The following is an 18,324-nucleotide window of genomic DNA, read 5'->3' on the forward strand; positions in this document are numbered from 1 at the left end:
GAGTCATTTGACTTTCATTTTAGGTTAAAAAAAAAAAGTATTTTACTCACCCCTTATTGTTCTAAACCTGAATGGTGAAAAATTGTCTATGCATTTTAACAATGAAAGTATTGGGGTCCACATTTGGCATGCAGTGTAAAAACATGGATATGAAATTGTCATTTACTTTTCATATAATTCTAAATTTAAAAAAATACAGAGTTTATGTCTACATAATGGAAGGAAGTGATGTCCCAATATAATTTGGGCCCTAATAAATTTCACCGTATATGAGTAAAACGGTTAAACTCAAAAAGAGAAAAAATCTTAGTTTGTTTGTGTCCATATAATGAATCTTTTTTTTCTTTTTTTTTGCATGATCAAGTGAAATTAGAAATCAAAATTGTCTTCATTATCTTACGTCATGTCATTCCAAACTTGTACAGTAGTCAACATTTGAAGTGGATCATCACCTTTCATCAAAATGAGTGGTGTAATGGATCAAAAATCTGATGGTTCGGATTTCATAATGTTTTTTATTTTTATTTTTATTTTTTTATCACGAATCAGACCATTTTTTGGATTAGCCAAAAAGGGGAGGTGACAAATGTAATTTGCTTTCCATTTATTACAAAAACAGCATTACAAGATACAACCAGCGCTTAGAACCTGTAATTTTTTTTTTTAAATGAACTGAATAATCAGCTGAACAGTAAAATATTTAGTACTGTGAAAAATTCACTGTTACCACTGTTGCAGATAATGCTACGTTATAACGTCATAACAACGTTATAAGTTGTGCAACTATATTCATTTTTAGTCTCATTTTCAAATTTCAATAAATGATTCAGTTATTCACTCATAAAACTTTGTTTTAATTGCTGTATGTATTATTTTTCAAGAATTATTCAGTTTATTGCTGATTCTCACCACCTATTGGTTAAATTTTGTAATTGCTGCCTACAACTTTCATTTTTGAGCATCAAGTTAAATGCATATGACAATGATTTTAATCTTCACCTTAAACATCAGTGGTTTTATCTAAACTACAACTGTTATCCCAGTAATTCTTTGCTATTTGACTGTTTGTAAACTAATGATTTTAAAAATCAAAAATATCTTTCTTGATTTTTGTGTTTTCCCAAACACAGATTTGAATGCAGCGATTCAAAGGATCAATAAAAACCATCATTTATAATTTATGTTGCATAGGTGTTGAAATCCCAATCTTTTAATGATCAATTTTGCAGCTTACACTGAATGCATTAATACAGGCTAAACAAATAGTGACCACTTTTAATAACCTAAGAAACAGCACATCCCCTATAACCTACCTTAACTTCTTCCGTTATCATTATATTTTACAGGAAAGCCTAAAAGCTTTCATACATGGGATTCGAATGACGTGAGAGACGATCTCTTTGCCATCATTACAAATTTAGTAAAGTAAATAAAAACACGTGGGTGACATGTGTTCCGAACTGTCGGTTGTGATCCGTACGAATCACAGATCAACTGTGATCCGTTACACCCCTTATCAAAGTTGTCCTAAAACTATTGAACAACATTCATTCTTGTCCTTAGACACTTTTAAAAAACATTTTTGATTCACTTCGAATATTGACTACTGTTTGTCTTAATCCTGTGAAAAACATTTGAGCTTGCTTGTGTCCAAATCATTTAGGTAAAGGGGGTTCAAATTTAATCTCTTCATTATCTTTTACCATATGGAAAAACAGTTTAATTGGGAATTAAAATGTCTTAATTTACCGGCTCATGTTGTTCTAGACATGTATGTCTTTCCTACTCTGAAAAAAAATCTTAAATTTCAATATAATTCAAGTAAATTGGGTACAAATTAGTGTTGAAAACCACTGATTTTCTCTAGATGAACAAAGACTGTTGGTTGGTGCATTAGGGAGCAGATTAGGATGAAGGGTACATTTAGGGTTGACGTATGGTGGTAGAAGATTTTGGCCTCAGGGTTGGGAGTTAGAGGTGTGAGAACGGCCTGTCCTTATGTGCAGTTTAACCTGATCTGGGCCATTATAGCTTGCTTTTTTTTTTGGCTAGTGAAATGAGATGGTTCAGGGGGTTGGTGGGTGGGCTGGACAAGAGGAGGGGATGGAGAAAATACAATCCTGAGGTGGTTACTGATATGAATCTGTTCTTTGTTTCATATCAGTGTTGGGCTTCTGCTCAGGGGGGCTGTGTTTAGTGTAGTTTGGGGCCTGAAGTGACAGTATTTGGTGTCTTAGAGGAGGATTTCTACCCCGAATTGGGGGTTTTCCATCACACGGGTCAGAGTAAGGGAAAAAAGAGCTTTATAAAGGTCAAATAAGGGTGAAAAGTAGCTGATGGAGTTAAAGACCTTGGATGTATTGTGCTATTGAATTTTTTTCGGTAAGATTTCAGATTTTCTATTTGTATAATGTCTGAAACTCTTTCTTCCATCCTGCTGTTGCCTCAGAGCAAATTGTGCATGCTGTGAATGAAATGTGTGTGTATGTGTGAAATCTGGCTGCTTTGAAAGTTCAAGGGCGATGAAGTCATGCTTTAGCTACCTTGAGAAGAATTCCAATGTTTAGAATTTGTCCATGAATGCTGCACAATTTTCACATATTTCTATGTTTTTCCTCTTTCTGTTTTTTTTAAAGAAATAATGTGCAAATATAATGTTAAATGCTAGTTATATGCGTATTATAGGGTTGTCAGTGTTAACATTATAAAGTATGGGAACATTCCAAATCCACATTTCAGTGCATTCACATTGTTTCTTTCAGGTCATGTGTATTTTTTATGTTTTTTTCCAATCAAATCACACATAGAAAGCAAATCGCATCATACTAAACAACTTCAAGACATGGGCGATTTATAATTGCAGCATTGGAATTATAGAAGCATTAAAAACATATAAGAAGATGTCCAAAATCTTCACATGCAATGACCCAGAGAGTGTTTACATGCATGTCGCTGATGAGAAGATGACGGAAGTTTATTGTATGATGACTAAAATGGCCTTAAACACCCAGCAGGCACAACACATCAACATGAAATTATTGACGTTGTACCCCAACGTTGTGGGGACGTTGCATTTTGTGTGGAAATGAAAATTGGGTTGATGTCAGAACTCAATGTCAGGTTGACGTCAATGTCCAATGCCCAACCTAAAATCAGTCAAATATCAATGTTACAACTTGATGTTGTGTGGACATTACCACTATGACGTCTATCAGATGTTGGATTTTAGTTGCCATACCTGATGAATAAATGTATTTAACATCAATATGGCAATGGTTTTGGTCACTTTCTAGTACAACCTAAAATTAACCAAATATCAACGTCGTTATTGGACATCAAAATAACATTGTTCTTAGACGCTGACTAGAAACTGAATTTTTGTCACCAGATGTCACAACCTAAATCTAACACAATATTAACATCTTGAGACATTGTGTGCCTGCTGGCCAATAACTAAATGCACTACAGAATGTTACGTTTACACACTAACTATTAAATTACATGTAAATGCATCAGCTTTTCAAAGCGTATTACTCACTTTCTACTCTTGAGTACTTTTAAAATGTCTACTTTTTACTCTAACTTTGAGTAATATTCACAACAGATACTTTTACTCGCACTACTTTTTTAGGCAGGTAATGGTACTTTTACTTGAGTAGGATTTTTCAGTGATCTTTCCGCCTCTGGCTATATTAAAACTGCAATGATACTAAATTTCTACGTGATCAAAAACTTATCAAAACCTAACTTAAGCAATTTAAATTAAGGCGCCATTTGGACTCGCACAACAACAAAAGCTCAAAGTTGTTTCTTTAAGATTTAACAGGAATTTCATCACACTGTTTTTTTCACACAAGTTTTGAAACCGCTGTCACCCAAAAGTAATTCCATTGATTCAAAGTAGCTGCAAAGTAAGAGACGTTTTAAAATACTAATACTAAAACTAAAATTTCCCACCATCTCAGTATCAATTATTTTATAACTGTTGCTGACTATTGGTGCAACCCTAATAAACACATTACCACAGTAAAGACACAAAATAGTGGTGAAAAATGACAGTGGTTTCTCCTTCAGTTGATGAAGGAAATTATATGAGACAAGTATGTATTATTTGTCAGTCTGCCTAGTCTTTACTGATTTGAAGTCTTTCTCTTCCACGTAATTTCATAGCTCTCCATTAGAGAGGATCAGTGCTGGGTTTATTGTGTCTCTCAGGTCATCTGCAGCCCACATTCCTCTTTCTTTTGACCTGATAAGTGTCTTTCTGTATCCAGTGTCTATCAGATAACTGAGCGTTTCTCTCCCGGGAGCTGCAGAAAGCCCGAGTGTGAACAGCTTCGGCAGATTGTGTGTCCGCACCTGAACCTGATACCATTGGGTGAGAAAGTGTGGGATCTTGCAGTTCAAAGAAATCAGCCTCTCGCATATGCAATGCATTGTTAGGCCTGGGTGATAGTGATGTAAAATCAAATCTCACTTTTTGTAAAGCTTCAACACTTTTTTTTTTGTGTATCAAGATGATGTTAATGTTCTTTAAATTGCATATTTATTTTGTGCAAAAACCTTTTATTATAGTTTAGGTTAAGGCACTTGCTTAAATGTTATTACATTTAAAGGTTTTGTAAAGTGCAGTAATGCGCAATTTTCATTCGCTGTTTGACGTAATCTCAACTGAAAAATGAAGAGATGGTGGGATATCAATTAGCTCCTCCCCTTTAAAAATAGCAGCAAATAGCGTTTTGTTTTATCACAGCTCTACCAGTGAGAGGGGTTGAGCTCAAGCACATCAAATAAAGAGCAAATAAGAAGCGTCTTGAAAGGGGCGGGGCATGTCAGATACTAGAGAGCATTTGATTGGTCAAGATTTCATGAGAAACTTGATTTATTTAGGCAATCTTGTCAAACAGCAAGCTTTACATGTGTATTGGTTTATTATCTCCTAAATGCAAATGTCATTGTTTTGTACCACACTAGCATTATAGATATACTTGAAGACTAACATACTGATACAAAAACTAAATAAAAAAACTAAACATTTTAGGTTCAATATTATAAGCCCCCTAATGCAATATTATATATATGTATATGTGTGTGTATATATGCAACACAGCAAGAAGGCTGCTGGTTCGAGCCTTGGCTGGGTCATTTGGCGTTTCTGTGTGGAGTTTGCATGTTTTCCCTGTGTTTGCGTGGGTTTGCTCCGGGTGCTCCTGTTTCCCAACAGTCCAAAGACATGTGGTACAGTTGAATTGGTAGGCTAAATTGTCCATGTATGTTTGCGAATGAGTGTGTATGGGTTTTCCAGTGATGGGTTGCGACTGGAAGTGCATCCGCTGCGTAAGCCAAAAAAAAAAAAAAAAACCCCATATATATATATATATATATATATATATATATATATATATATATATATATATATATATATATATATACAGCCGCAATTAGTCTATATGCACAAATGCGCGGTTATCGTCGTAATAGACACGGGGATGAAAACTCGCACTACAGACATGCTCGTGTCTGGATCCACAAGTATTTTTAGCTTTAATAGCCGAGAGGAGAGGAAAAGTTACCTCACGCACATGCCAGCGGGTCAAATGCCCAAAACGTGAGAAAGAAAGAGAGGCAGAGATGAAGTTTTACAGCTTTCATTTCTCCCTAGTAGTGAAACAGGTGCTTGTATGCTGTACTTTCTTCAGTGTCAGTAAAAGACTGTCCAGCAAACTCACAAGCAGTGATTTGTGCACAATTATCTGCTTTTTAAATAGTAGGAGCGCTTTATGTGCTCGCTTTCACCTCTTTTGCCATAGTATTCTACCGCGACATATCGCATTGGAGAGAAATGACGTCAGTACGTAATAACCAGTCATGATCTATTACTGAACTGATGTATAATAGCCTAGATGTTTTTATATTATACTAAAAAGTTCTGGTGCTTTCTGCCATGCTAGCTTAGCTTAACAATTTGTTTTTTATACCTGGCTCAAAACTTACTTTTACAGTATGTCTAAGCTATGATTCTTTTTTTCTATGACACCATCAAGATGGGTATTTTGAATAAAAGAGAATAATAGAAGACAACAGAAAATTTGCATTACACTGAATGGCCCCCAAAGCTATTAGCTATGGGTTGTTGTTAGTGTGTTAGCATTGACTGTTAGTATCTGATTTATTTGATTATTAGTTTATCTGATAGCATAATTCCAAACCGTTGAAAACATTTTTTGGGAACAATTGGCTAGACTGAAAATCAGAATTATTCCACCAAACAATATTGTGGAATAGCAGCAATTCCAAAAACATTGTTGAGTTAGAACATTGGTGTTGTGTAGTAATGAATATAAAGATGTATTTTTGCTATATTATGCACCAAAAATACTCCAAATTACAAAGTTTTCTTGTACATTTGGAACAAATGCCATTAGTGGTTTTGCGGAAAATGTAAAAAAACTAAAATTAACTAAACATAAAACTACTCCTACTTACTCTAATTTTTGGTTTTACATCCAGATGTTTTACATAAAACCACTACAAAACAAAACATCAAACTGCTGTGTCTTTGAAGGCAGGTTTATCATATCATTAGAGCCAAATGCTAAGGTCAGGGCTCATGCTAACGGATGCTGAGATAAGATTAATGCACCCAGGTCATGCCACTGTCCTGTGATCTCCCTTAACAGAAGAATTACACCAAAACTGACTCCTATATCACGGTGGAGTCTAAAATGACGTTTGAGCTAGATTTTGAGTTAACTGCTATACAGTTTGTGGAATGTTAAATCATCTCCTCGATTTCATCTCACTTTCAGCCAAACTTCTGCTCAACATCATCTGTTTGGTTTTTGGTCGGACATTCGCTGTCATTTGTGGTTCTGATGTCACTCTAGAGAAATGTTTAAACCCAGACACTCAGGCTGTTGTTAAGGGTGTTTCTGAGTCTCTTAAGACTTGATAAAAGCTTAACTGAAAGGCCTTGATTCCACAGTATATCAAGTTACCAACATTGGCTCAATGTTCACAAAGCCTGTTTTGTATGGTAATAATGGCCTTCAGAGTCATTAAAGCTTATCTGCAGGGGCAGAGGGGGTTGCGCTATTGAATAGGTCTGGGATTGTGGTCTACTAGAGAGGCAATGCTGGTGTCAAAAGATCCTTAACCTGGTTTGAAGTGCTCAACCATTTCAGATCAGGTGGTTGGAGCGTGTTTGCAAGCTTATTTCCTTTCCTTTACGAAAGCTGAAACTAATGGTCGGAAACATTTTAATTAACTGATGTAAACATTTTATAGTGAATGAGAAAGTACAATTAAACGAACTGTTTACTGAAAAAATAAAATAGAAATAATGTATACTGAGAAATAAAATAGTAATTAGCTAAAATAAATAATACTTTTCAGATTTAGTCATTCTGTTTGGATCTGCAGCTGTTTAGGAAAAAATGCCTGTTTGATGGAGGTGCAATAGTCAAACATATCAATCAGCCGCATTTTAAATTAAAAACAACTTTGCTGTTTATTATTTTATTGATTAATTTATCTACAGAAATGTAAACCCTGCATGTTTAACAATATGTCATCTTTTTTATGACTCGTTTCAATGATTCTTCTTTCGTCCAAATCTTTTGCCTGTTCGTATCGATGTTGAGAATACCAAATATGAAGTGCCAGATCCGGTAAAACGTAAACGTGCCTTTCCCTTCAAACACTATTGGAGTGCAGGTGTTTGTGGGACTGATTATGACTGAAGATGAGTGACTATTTAATGAGTGATGTTCTGGTGATTAATGCAATAATCTACCTTGCAGCAGGGGATATGCTGGCCGTTTGTTAAAGGAAGGATCAGAAAAGACTATTGATGTATGGGATTTTGTCAGAGCTTGACAAGAACTTTATTAGTACACAGTTTATGGACCAGTTTCTTCTTCCATTTCAAACGTGTAAGTTAGTGTGATGAAAATGGTTGCCTCATTGTTTTCTCTAGCTTGCAAAATGTGTATTTTATTATGTTTTGTTACTCCATGCGGCTTCTACTATATCTCATTAACTTTTTATATTCACATATCGCGTCTAAAGTGACGTTGAAAAGAACACATGCTGCTTTCTTTATGGATTTAAATGCGTTTGTGAGCTCGTGATCCTCTGCCATTTGTCGTTGTTATGGCCACTGTCAGCTGTTTCTACACACGTTCAGTGATCAAGTTTCAAAATAGCTTTTGCCACTGTGTGGATTAAAACTGAATGTGTGACTCACTGTTTTTACTTATGGTTAAGAATGAAGCAATTTGCTGGTGTTAAACTGCATTGCTTTAATGCTCTACTACATTGGTCTCACACATTTACTCTGCACTCTGACTACTTCAATAATGTTAGTAAGCCGTGGTGGGAGTTTCTCTTACATTCTGTCTCGCGCTATACGCAGTCGACTAGGTTGTTACTAGTCATTGGACCAATCAGCACAGATTAGCATTAGCAGATTAGCAAATCAATCACAGAACAAATCAAGTGGAGTCGTTGGGGTAATTAGGTAAAAATATGTGCATATTATAAGACAATGAAAGTGTTTTTTGACTTTGCATGCATATTAGACTGTTGTTAGTGACCATCAAATCCAAAAAATGCCCTTTTTAATGCATAATAGGGGCTGTTTAACTTTTTTTTTTTTCTTACAAATTTAAGTAGATTGAACATAAAACAATATTGTTGTCTTAACGAAATCCTAAATATTGTGTTGTTTAGGCTTATTTTAAATTAGTAGTTTGAATAAGCAACAATCTTTTTACTGTAGAGCTGAAACACACTGGGAAAATAATAATTATATTTCTTATGATATTACTAAATTTCAAAGTGCTGTTTTATCAGCAATTAAAGTATGGTCATTCTAAAATGGATGGGTAATAAAAAAAACTTAGCAAATTAAATAAAAATAAAAAACATTCTTGCAAGCATTTAGACTTTAAAATACCACGTATGACTGAAAGTCTCAGCAGAAATGTTGATTCCTATTAGCTCGTCATTTTCCTCTCTGTCTCCCAGCATTGGTATTTAGGTATGTAGAACACATATGCTTGGAACATAAAATCGTTATTATATACAAAAATAGTATGCCTTTTTTCCTTCTTCTTTAATTTATACTTTAAGTTTGCATGTATGGGTGGCACAGTGGTTCAGTGGTTAGCACTGTCGCCTCACAGCAATAAAGTCGCTGGTTCAAGTCCTGGCTAGGCCAGTTAGCATTTCTGTGTGGAGTTTGCAAGTTCTTCCCTTGAAGGGCATCCACTGTGTAAAATACATGCTGGAATAGTTGGCGGTTTATTCCGCTGTGGCGACCCCTGATAAATAAGGGACTAAGCCGAAAAACAATAACGAATGAGTTTCCATGTATCATTTTGGGTTCAGTGTTTGTTAATTTGAAAAAATGGTTGCACTTTATGCTATGCCAAATTCCCAATAGGATTAACTAATATATTATTTCCTGTCTGTTGGCTGTTTAGTATTTTATTTTAGTATATGTATAGACATTTTGCATGATCTTATTCTGCATCCCTAATCCTTCTCAATATCTAAACCTAACTACTACCTTATGAACTACTATATAAATAACTAGTAATAAGCAGCATATTAAGTGGCCATAATTACAATTTGCTTACATTTTACATACATTTTTGGCACATGCACATGGTTTTACAATGTACTAGTGTTTTACTAAATGATCTGATTGATATTACATCTGTAATTACATTAATATTTACACTGTTACACAATATTTCATTACAACTTAACCCACTGTTTAAACCTACCTATACTACTAAACCTATCGCTAACCTATCCCACCTCGCTAGCAGTGTAAGTGTTGTGCATTACAATATGAATCCAATAAGTAAACATTTCTTGGGTTTAATAATAGCGAGAAATTAATTATCTAATTATTTTATTAATAAAAGAGGTTTGCACAAGAATAAACCTAAAATATAAAAAAAATTTTATAAATATGTGCACCAATAAAAAACCAAACATAAAAATAGCAAAGCCATCAAACAAACTAAAAGGAAGCTGTAACGTATGACAGATTTTCAAATAGTATCAAAAACTATTGCTAAACTATCAAAAAAACTATTGCTGATCTATTACAACCTTGTTTATAAGACATGTTGGACATGATAAAATGGTTTTGACTCAGTGCCTTTGCCTAGCGTGATTCATATCATGGTAACGGCACGGCAGGTTTAAAGCAAGCACATGTGGCTTTCATTTGACACATAATTTAAAGGACGTCAAACATGCTGCTAAATTCTATACGGTAGCTCCGCTTATAACTCCCAGCTTCCCCAGTGTCTCTGAACCATGATACCACTGGCATGATAACGCTTTTAATGCCCTGTGAGTGACATATCTCCTTGAATTGTCAGTTTTCATTATGTCAGATTCCCCCCCTTGGTAACAAGGCTCTGAAATTAACTCGAGTAACACAATCCATCATGTTGACCTTAGTTTGCATTGCTGAAAAAGAATGTTCCGTGGCGCAGCCTGAGAAAATGATTTGGCCTCGTTGGCTCATTTTGTTAAAGAAAAATGTTAGTTAAAAGCAGAAAATGAGAAGGTCATGTTTTAAACTCTTACATTAATTATTTAGAGAAAAAAATGTTTTCATGAAGTTATTTATCTCCAACAGGATTCCTGTGTAGTTATTAGTGGATGTTGGTTAGCAAATAACTTTCTCCAACTCAATGAAGACAAGTGTAATTTCATTGTTTTTGGCCCAAAAGGTTTGGATCCAATGGCAATTTCTCTGTAAAAAGTTTTTGTGTCATCTTTGACCCTGAGCTAAAATTTGATCGGCAAATTAATGCGGTTGTCAAAAATAGTTTTTTCTATTTTAGATTGATATTGCCAAGCTGAAGTCTGTTCTCTGCTTCCGTGATTTGGAGAAGGTTGTTCATGCTTTCATCATTTCTCGTCTGGACTATTGCAACGCATTGGATCTGGGTGTGAGTCAGGCCTCTCTCTCGCGACTGCAGCTGGTCCAGAATGCCATGCTCTTAACAGGCACAAAAAACGAGAACACATCACACCTGTACTGGTTTCTCTACACTGGCTGCCAATCAAGTTTAGAATTCAGTACAAAGTTCTGTTGTATGCTTATAAATCCCTCAATGGCCTGGCCCCTGAGTATATTTCTGAGCTAATTATTATGCACCAACCTGTGAGAGCTCTTCGCTCTATCGTCTCTATTTGCAAGTTCCACGATCTCGCTTCAAATGTCGAGGTGATAGAGCTTTCTCAGTAGCAGCTCCAAGACGACTTTGGAACTTTGGATCTTTCACTCTCTTTAATAACAGCTCAATCTTTTAGTCGTTTCAGAGGTCACTGAAAACACACTTATTTTCTTTAGCTTTTAATTATGTAATGTGAGTTTATGTATTTTGGTTTTGTGTATATTTGCATGCGTTTTATGTTTTTTATACCCATTGTGGTTTGTTGTAAATGTTATAGAAATAAAAGTGAGTGAGTTATTAGTGGATTGTTACGTTGTTTGTGATTTTAATGTGGCCTGGTTGAATTACTTTACAGTTATTGGAGTTGAACAATTGGGTTTAACATTACTTATAAAGTCAGTCAGAGTGGTATAGTAGTGTTTCTAACAGTGTTGCCAGATATAACTGACTTTTTCCAGCCTAAAAGCTGTCCAAAACCCGCCCAAATATTAGATGAATGTTTTATTTAATTTAAATTTATTTAAATTGAAATTAACCTAGTTACTTTAACTGTCATATTTTTTAACCATACAGCAAACAACACCAGCAGTCACAGAACCACAACATAACTAGATCACATCGAAACCCCCCCCCATCACCCACACACCATGTATTGTTGTGTAGATTACACTACCTATTAGAGAATGTTTTTTTTTCTTTCGAAATGGGGTATAAATTTGTCCCGCTTGGCATTTTAAAACCTTTTAAACATAATTAGGTGCTGCTTGTCAGTCAGAATCTGTTTATTTGTGGGAAAAATTTATTGATAAGTATTATGATAAACCACTGAGGGTTTAACTGCAGGTGCTGCGTGATGCGCGTGCATGAGAAAGGGAGACAGATTTGTCTGGGGAGTCAGATTTTGATACAACTTTCCTTTACCTTCTCTTGGGTCTGAGCCCATGTAGTTTGCGCTATGCGCTGGTCACTACTAATTGAATGGAGTGGGAGCACACAGTTGTGTTTTATTGAATTAGTTGCATATAAAGTTACATTTTAAAACTTCCCAAATTTAGTCAACCCACCAATAGATTTTTTTTACCCGCACAATCAAATTCAAAACTGCCCAATTGGGTGGGAAACTACCTAATCTGGCAACACTGGTTTCTAAAAGTTTTCTAAAACCTATGAGTGACAAATGACGTCATTGAGTCGTTGAATTGTTCGTTCAACTGATTCATTCAACTTATTCAAACTAATTGTTTCAGAAACAAAACAAGTGATTTCTTAATGAGGGAGTGATTAAAACAGACTATTCAAATTTATTAAATAACAGTTAAATCAGGAAGATAAAAAGAATGTCTTTTGATAGTTTTTTTTAATGGCTAGTGTTACTTTCTGTTTTTGTGAATTCTAGACGTGAGAATTTTTAATAATTCTTTATGCAGTCTAAGTAAGCATGTTGATTCATCTGCAGGTGGTAACAAGTGTCTTTTAACTGAGTGATTAAATAATAGTGGTGTAACGGATCACAAATATCATGGTTCAAAACATATTATGGCTTTTTAGTCACGGATCGGACTGTTTTTTTTTTTAATCAGCCAAAAAAGGGCAGGAGACAAATGTAATTTGCTTTCCATTGATTACAAAAACAGCACTGCAAGAAACTTTTTTAACAAACAGAACTTAGAACCTGTAATTTTGGTAAAAATAAAAAGTTTTAGTTTCAGTTTATTGCTGGTTCTCACCACCTATTGGTTAAATTTTGCAATTGCTGTCAACAACTTTCGTTTTTGAGTGTCAAGTTAAATGCATATGATGATAATTTTGATCCTTACCATAATCATCAGTGGTTTTATCTAAACTATAAACTGTTATCCCAGTACTTCTGTGCTATAGACTGTAACTTCATAACCAACTCAAAAGACTAAAGACTGAATCTCTTTCTTGATTTAAGCGTGCTTTCAAACACAGATTTAAAAACAGGGATTTGAAGGTTTAATATCAAATCACCACGTTGCATGGGTGTTAAGATCCCGATCTTTTAATGATTTATCATGCAGCTTACCCTGAATGCATTAATGCAGGCTTAACAAGTAGTCACAGAAAACACCTTTAATAACCTAAGAAACCCACTACATCCTGAATAACCTACCACAACTTCTTCCATCATCATTAAATTTTACAGAAAAGCCTAAATGCTTTCATGCATTTCATGCAATTTGAATGATATGAGAGGCGATCTCTCTGCCATTGTTACAGATTTAGGATTATTCTACCAGTAAAGACATGTATTAATCCGCAGGTCACGTGTGTTCCGAACCGTGGGTTGTGATCCGATACACCCCTATACAATAACTTGTTCAACAGAATTTAAAAACGCAGATTCATTCATGAACAGTAAAACTTATTTCTTTACCAATGAGTGAATCAATTTAATGGATTCATTGAAAAACATTGATTCATTCAGGAATGAATGGTGGAAATGGTGGAACAAAAAGTAACACAGTACTGTTCATAAAATAATCAGTTACTCATTTGTAACGTCTTCTTTATTAGTTTGTTATATACAAAATGGACTTTCAACAGTTTATATTGGACATGTACATTTGTGAGTTGGAGATTGTAAATTTGTGTATCATTTTTAGAGATTTTTAGTGACACTTTTTGCAGGTTACATCAAAACAGATGATAACCAATAAATAGTTTTTTAAGTTTATAGCTTTTTCCAGAAACAAAAATATTATGTTCTGTCAATGATAAGTTAGTCTTGTAGATCATTAAATAACACTATTATTTCCAAAATGGTGGATCAAAAAAGAAAACACTTGGCAAATTGTTGTATTAAGTACCAGTATCACACAAAATAATGCGTAATTATGCCACAAATCCTGTGGATGAGTGAGTTTAACTAATTAAAAACACTCTATTAGCTCTATAGGAGACGATGAGATAATTCAAGCCATCTACATTAGAAAAGTCTATTAACTACATCTCAGAGCAAGCAGCCAGTAATGTGCTTCTCTTTTGTGGAAGTTCTAGAAAAAGTCGTCAATAAGGTTGACCTTGAGGGCTGCTTCTGGATGGAGGTGGGGGGAAGCTGTCATGGAACGGGTGAATAGAAAGGGTTATATAGGCATTGGGACAGCAGGGTGGAGATAGACTGGGACAGACCCCTGATGAGCTCCTTTCAGGACCGGTGAAATGGGTGTGAAATAGTCACGTCTATAGAGCCTCATTTTGGCATATGCTTTGTGCTAAAGTATTGTGCTATTTTTTTTTTTTTGACAATTCAATAATCTGATAAGATCTTTATTAAATATTTCACAAACTCGCACAATTGTTAACCATTATAGGGAAAATTGTGGATTTATTATAGATTGGAGTCTTTTAAAAGTGCTGATGAAAGTGAGAAGTTCTGTAGTTCCACATTTACCAACACTATTGAAAATGATGGAAAACTAAAATGTTTTTTCTTTTTCACAACAAATCACAGAAGAGCCTTTTTTTGGTTGCCCAGTGAAGACTTAATGAAAGTAATCTAAAATAACTTTCTCCATCATAAAGATCCATTTGTGGAATTAAAAGATATTAAAGGTTCTTTGGGGAACGATTGATGCCAATGAAGAATCTTTTTTTAATACTGTGGAAATGTAAATGCTTCCACCTTGTCTACTTGTAATTTAATCAATTATTTGAATCTATTTATCGGTTATTATCAGCTGCTAAGCTATTATTTTTAACTTTATTGTAGTAACACTGTAGCTGCTTTTCACCATTGGCCTAACCAGTTCTGTTGCTTAACTTCCACTCTGTGCAGATCCAGTTTCATTTTCCTAGTTGACGCTGATAACCAAGCTCTTTGGAATGTCATACAAATGCTTAAGTGGTTGCCTTGGTAATGGAAGTGTAATGTAAATAATGATATGAATGATGATCTGTTTTTGGAAGTAATAGGCTCATGTGGAAATACAACTAGAATCTTATCGATATTTGAAAAGTGCTAATGTTATCACTTTAATTATAGTCTATAAATTATGGATTATTTCTACCCGTTGAACCAATTAAGATTCAGTTTCCTGTTTTACTTTGCAGTTTGTTTTTGTAATGAGGCTTAAACATTTTAATTTCAAAGCCCTAAATTTATTGGCCTAAAAATCAGCTTTTAACTATTTATCGCTATCTGCCAAAACGTCAGTAATTGTGCATTTATTCATAATACCATAATAAGCTGCATAGTAGGGCTGCACTATACATCGTTTTAGCATTAATATTGCAATGTGGTTATTCACAATAGTCACATTGCAGCATATGCAATGTTGAGTTTATCACAATTTATCATTTGCATGTGTTTTTGATGCCAGTGATTGTATATTGATTTTTAAAGCAATCGTTTATAAGAAATTGCACCATTTATGGCCTTCGGTTTATTTTTATTGAATTATTTTTATTTTTATCATTCAGTTACTGTACTTGAATACTGTTAGACTCTGGAAATGATAAAATCATTTATTTAAATTTCACTTATAATAATAATAATAGTAATAATAGTAATAATAATATTAATAACAGTAATAATAATACATTTTATTTGTAATGCACTTTTCTTAGACTAAAAGCGCTACAAGACAAAAATACTTACAATAGCAGAAACAGCACAACAACACAAAAGATACAACAAAACAATGAAAATAAGATAGCATAAGATAAAACGAGACAAAATAATCATTCAGCTTAGGCACACTGTATGATAAAGCCCTACCACCCAATGTCTTGAGTTTTAAGTCCCAATGTTGAATGAAGACTGTGGGCTGGAGTGACGAGAGTCACCAGGTCACAAATGTAAACAGGTGCTAGCCCGTCCACTTCTTTTGAAGGTTAAAAGCAAGGGTCTAAAACTTGTATACAAATACACAATTTATAAATTGTTATGCATGAAAATCCTCACAACACATGCATATACAGAAATGCACTGCAAATACAGCACAGACCACAACAAAAATGTGTTGTGGGACCTCAAAAAGTTTATAGATTATTAGATTTTATGGAGATGCAAATAGTAAACATTAATTCATCGATCTCTGATAAAACAAGTGCATGGAAATACTCACTACACATTCAAATACAGAAATGCACTGCAAACAGCACAGACCACAACGAAAATGTGTCTGGGGACCCCAGAAAGTTTATAGACTGTTTATTAGATTTTAAGGAGATGCACTGCAGAATCATCTTAATCGATCTAACATTATAAATTCTTTCCAAATAGAGATATTAAGTCATCTGGTGAAATTGTGTTCATATCACAATACCAAGAATAAACAGACTACCTCTGAGCGTAATTAAAAGTGGACAAGCACAAACATTTCATGCCCTGTTTACACCTGTATGTAGCATCATCTATTTGTGATTAAATTGAGGATTATAAAAATGTCCTAACACAGTCAGCCAGAAAAATAACTGTTCAAACATTTTCTTCACTCCATCCCTTAAGTAATTCCAGACAGTCGGTTTGTGCTGGTGCATTCTGTTACTAAATCTGGCCTTCAGATTCGTCTATATTTAGACTGAATGTGCTTTCATTTACTTATTTATTTAAATAAGTCCACCGTGGTGCATAATGCACTTAAATAAAGTACTCAATGCTAATGAAGTCTTTGTTACTTTGTTTTTAAAGTTTGTTTCAGTCTCTCGACTCCAGTCCTATTTAAAACGAAGCTCAAAACACAAAATAAAGTTTGGCTACTGCAAATTTTATATAGATTCTTCGATTGGAGATGATCTGCGCTTTTGATCTGCCAATGCTGAGCAGATGGCTCGCATAGATGGAGGAATGTAACACCAAATATGAATTTAACACCTGGTTGTTTTTCATCCTCCTGAAAGGTGGTGTCTGCTCTGAGTGTTCTCGCACATGTCTCATAATCAGATGGCAGGGTGACAGTCAGTGCACAGAACGCTCTCGAAAAACCCAGAGAAGTCGCACAACTAGACATTACCCGCGGATTAATACTGGAGCTCAGAAACACTTTCAGCACTTTAAACATTACTGGAAGCAAATCAAGTTACCTGAAGTGCACGAGAGAAGTAAGTGATTGAATATGTTGTGCTCTGATTGAAATCGTGTCTTATTTTCTCAAATGCTTGGCCTCTTGTCGAGGTTCATTTGCATTTTAAAAGCCAATAGCCTTTCTCTGCAATGTCAGAATGTGAAAGGCTTCAGCGTGTCTTGTGGTGTTGGAAGTTTTCTTGTCATTTTGAGAGAAGGCGTCCTTCACCTGATTGGCATGTCGTGCCCAGGAGAGTTGTGGGTGGAAATGATATTCAGAGAGGGAGTGCGTTGGTGTCACGTTTCCTATGCGAGATGCTTTGTTTGTACTTGTATAGAGAAGAACGCTGGGTTATGGATAAAGGAGTTAAATAGATTGGAACAGTCTGGCATGAAATAAAGGGTTTGCACTTATGGTTATTTTATGTAATTTAATCAGTATTTACTGATTATTCAGGGGATCAAGGAAACTAATTATTAACACCTTTGTGTTTAATTCTTGTCTTTTTGTTTAGAGGTTGTTTAAAACTTAAAAGTTTCAAGAAATTAAAACAAACTTTTTTTTAGATGTTTACTATCAGTATTGTTAGTTTTTAAGATATCTATAAGCTAATGTGCTCAGTAACAGTAAAAACATTCGTGTTTAGAAGATATAAAACTGATATAAACATGTAAAGCTTGTAGTTTGTCAATTCTGCCTAAATGAATCAATGGTTTTATTTACTTCACCTCATAATTTAGTTTCTCATCAGATCCTGACCAATCAAATGCTCTCTCTTATCTGACATGCTCCGCCCCCATTTGCTTTTCATTTGATGCACTTGAGCTCAAAAAAAGGGGAGGAGCTACGCTATGTCCCACCCTCTCTTTGTGTTTAGGTTGATTATGTCAAACATTGAATAATACACTTTACCGGACCTTTAACTAACAATAAAGATGATTATTTTATCTTTTTAAGCTTTTCATGAACTTAAACTTCCTTGATTTGTTTTTTTTTAAATCTGATAATGATGAGATCAAAATTAGGCGAATAAAGAAAAGCCAATATTAGTCAAAACTGACACGAAAAGTAATAATTATGGCATC

At 34.6% G+C, this 18,324-nt stretch overlaps 1 protein-coding gene across 4 annotated transcripts in view; it reads left to right on the forward strand.

Annotated features, from left to right (window-relative positions):
- The window catches only part of zgc:77158, a 59,264-nt gene that overhangs the window by 13,705 nt on the left and 27,235 nt on the right, over window positions 1-18,324 (forward strand). The window contains exons 1-2 of one of the 4 annotated variants that reach the window (XM_009297894.5): window positions 2,158-2,382; window positions 4,275-4,378. The gene's annotated coding sequence lies outside the window, so the exon portion shown is untranslated. 4 annotated transcript variants of the gene reach the window in all.

This window comes from Danio rerio, chromosome 25, assembly GCF_049306965.1.
Source record: "Danio rerio strain Tuebingen ecotype United States chromosome 25, GRCz12tu, whole genome shotgun sequence".
In the NCBI taxonomy this organism is placed as follows: domain Eukaryota; kingdom Metazoa; phylum Chordata; class Actinopteri; order Cypriniformes; family Danionidae; genus Danio; species Danio rerio.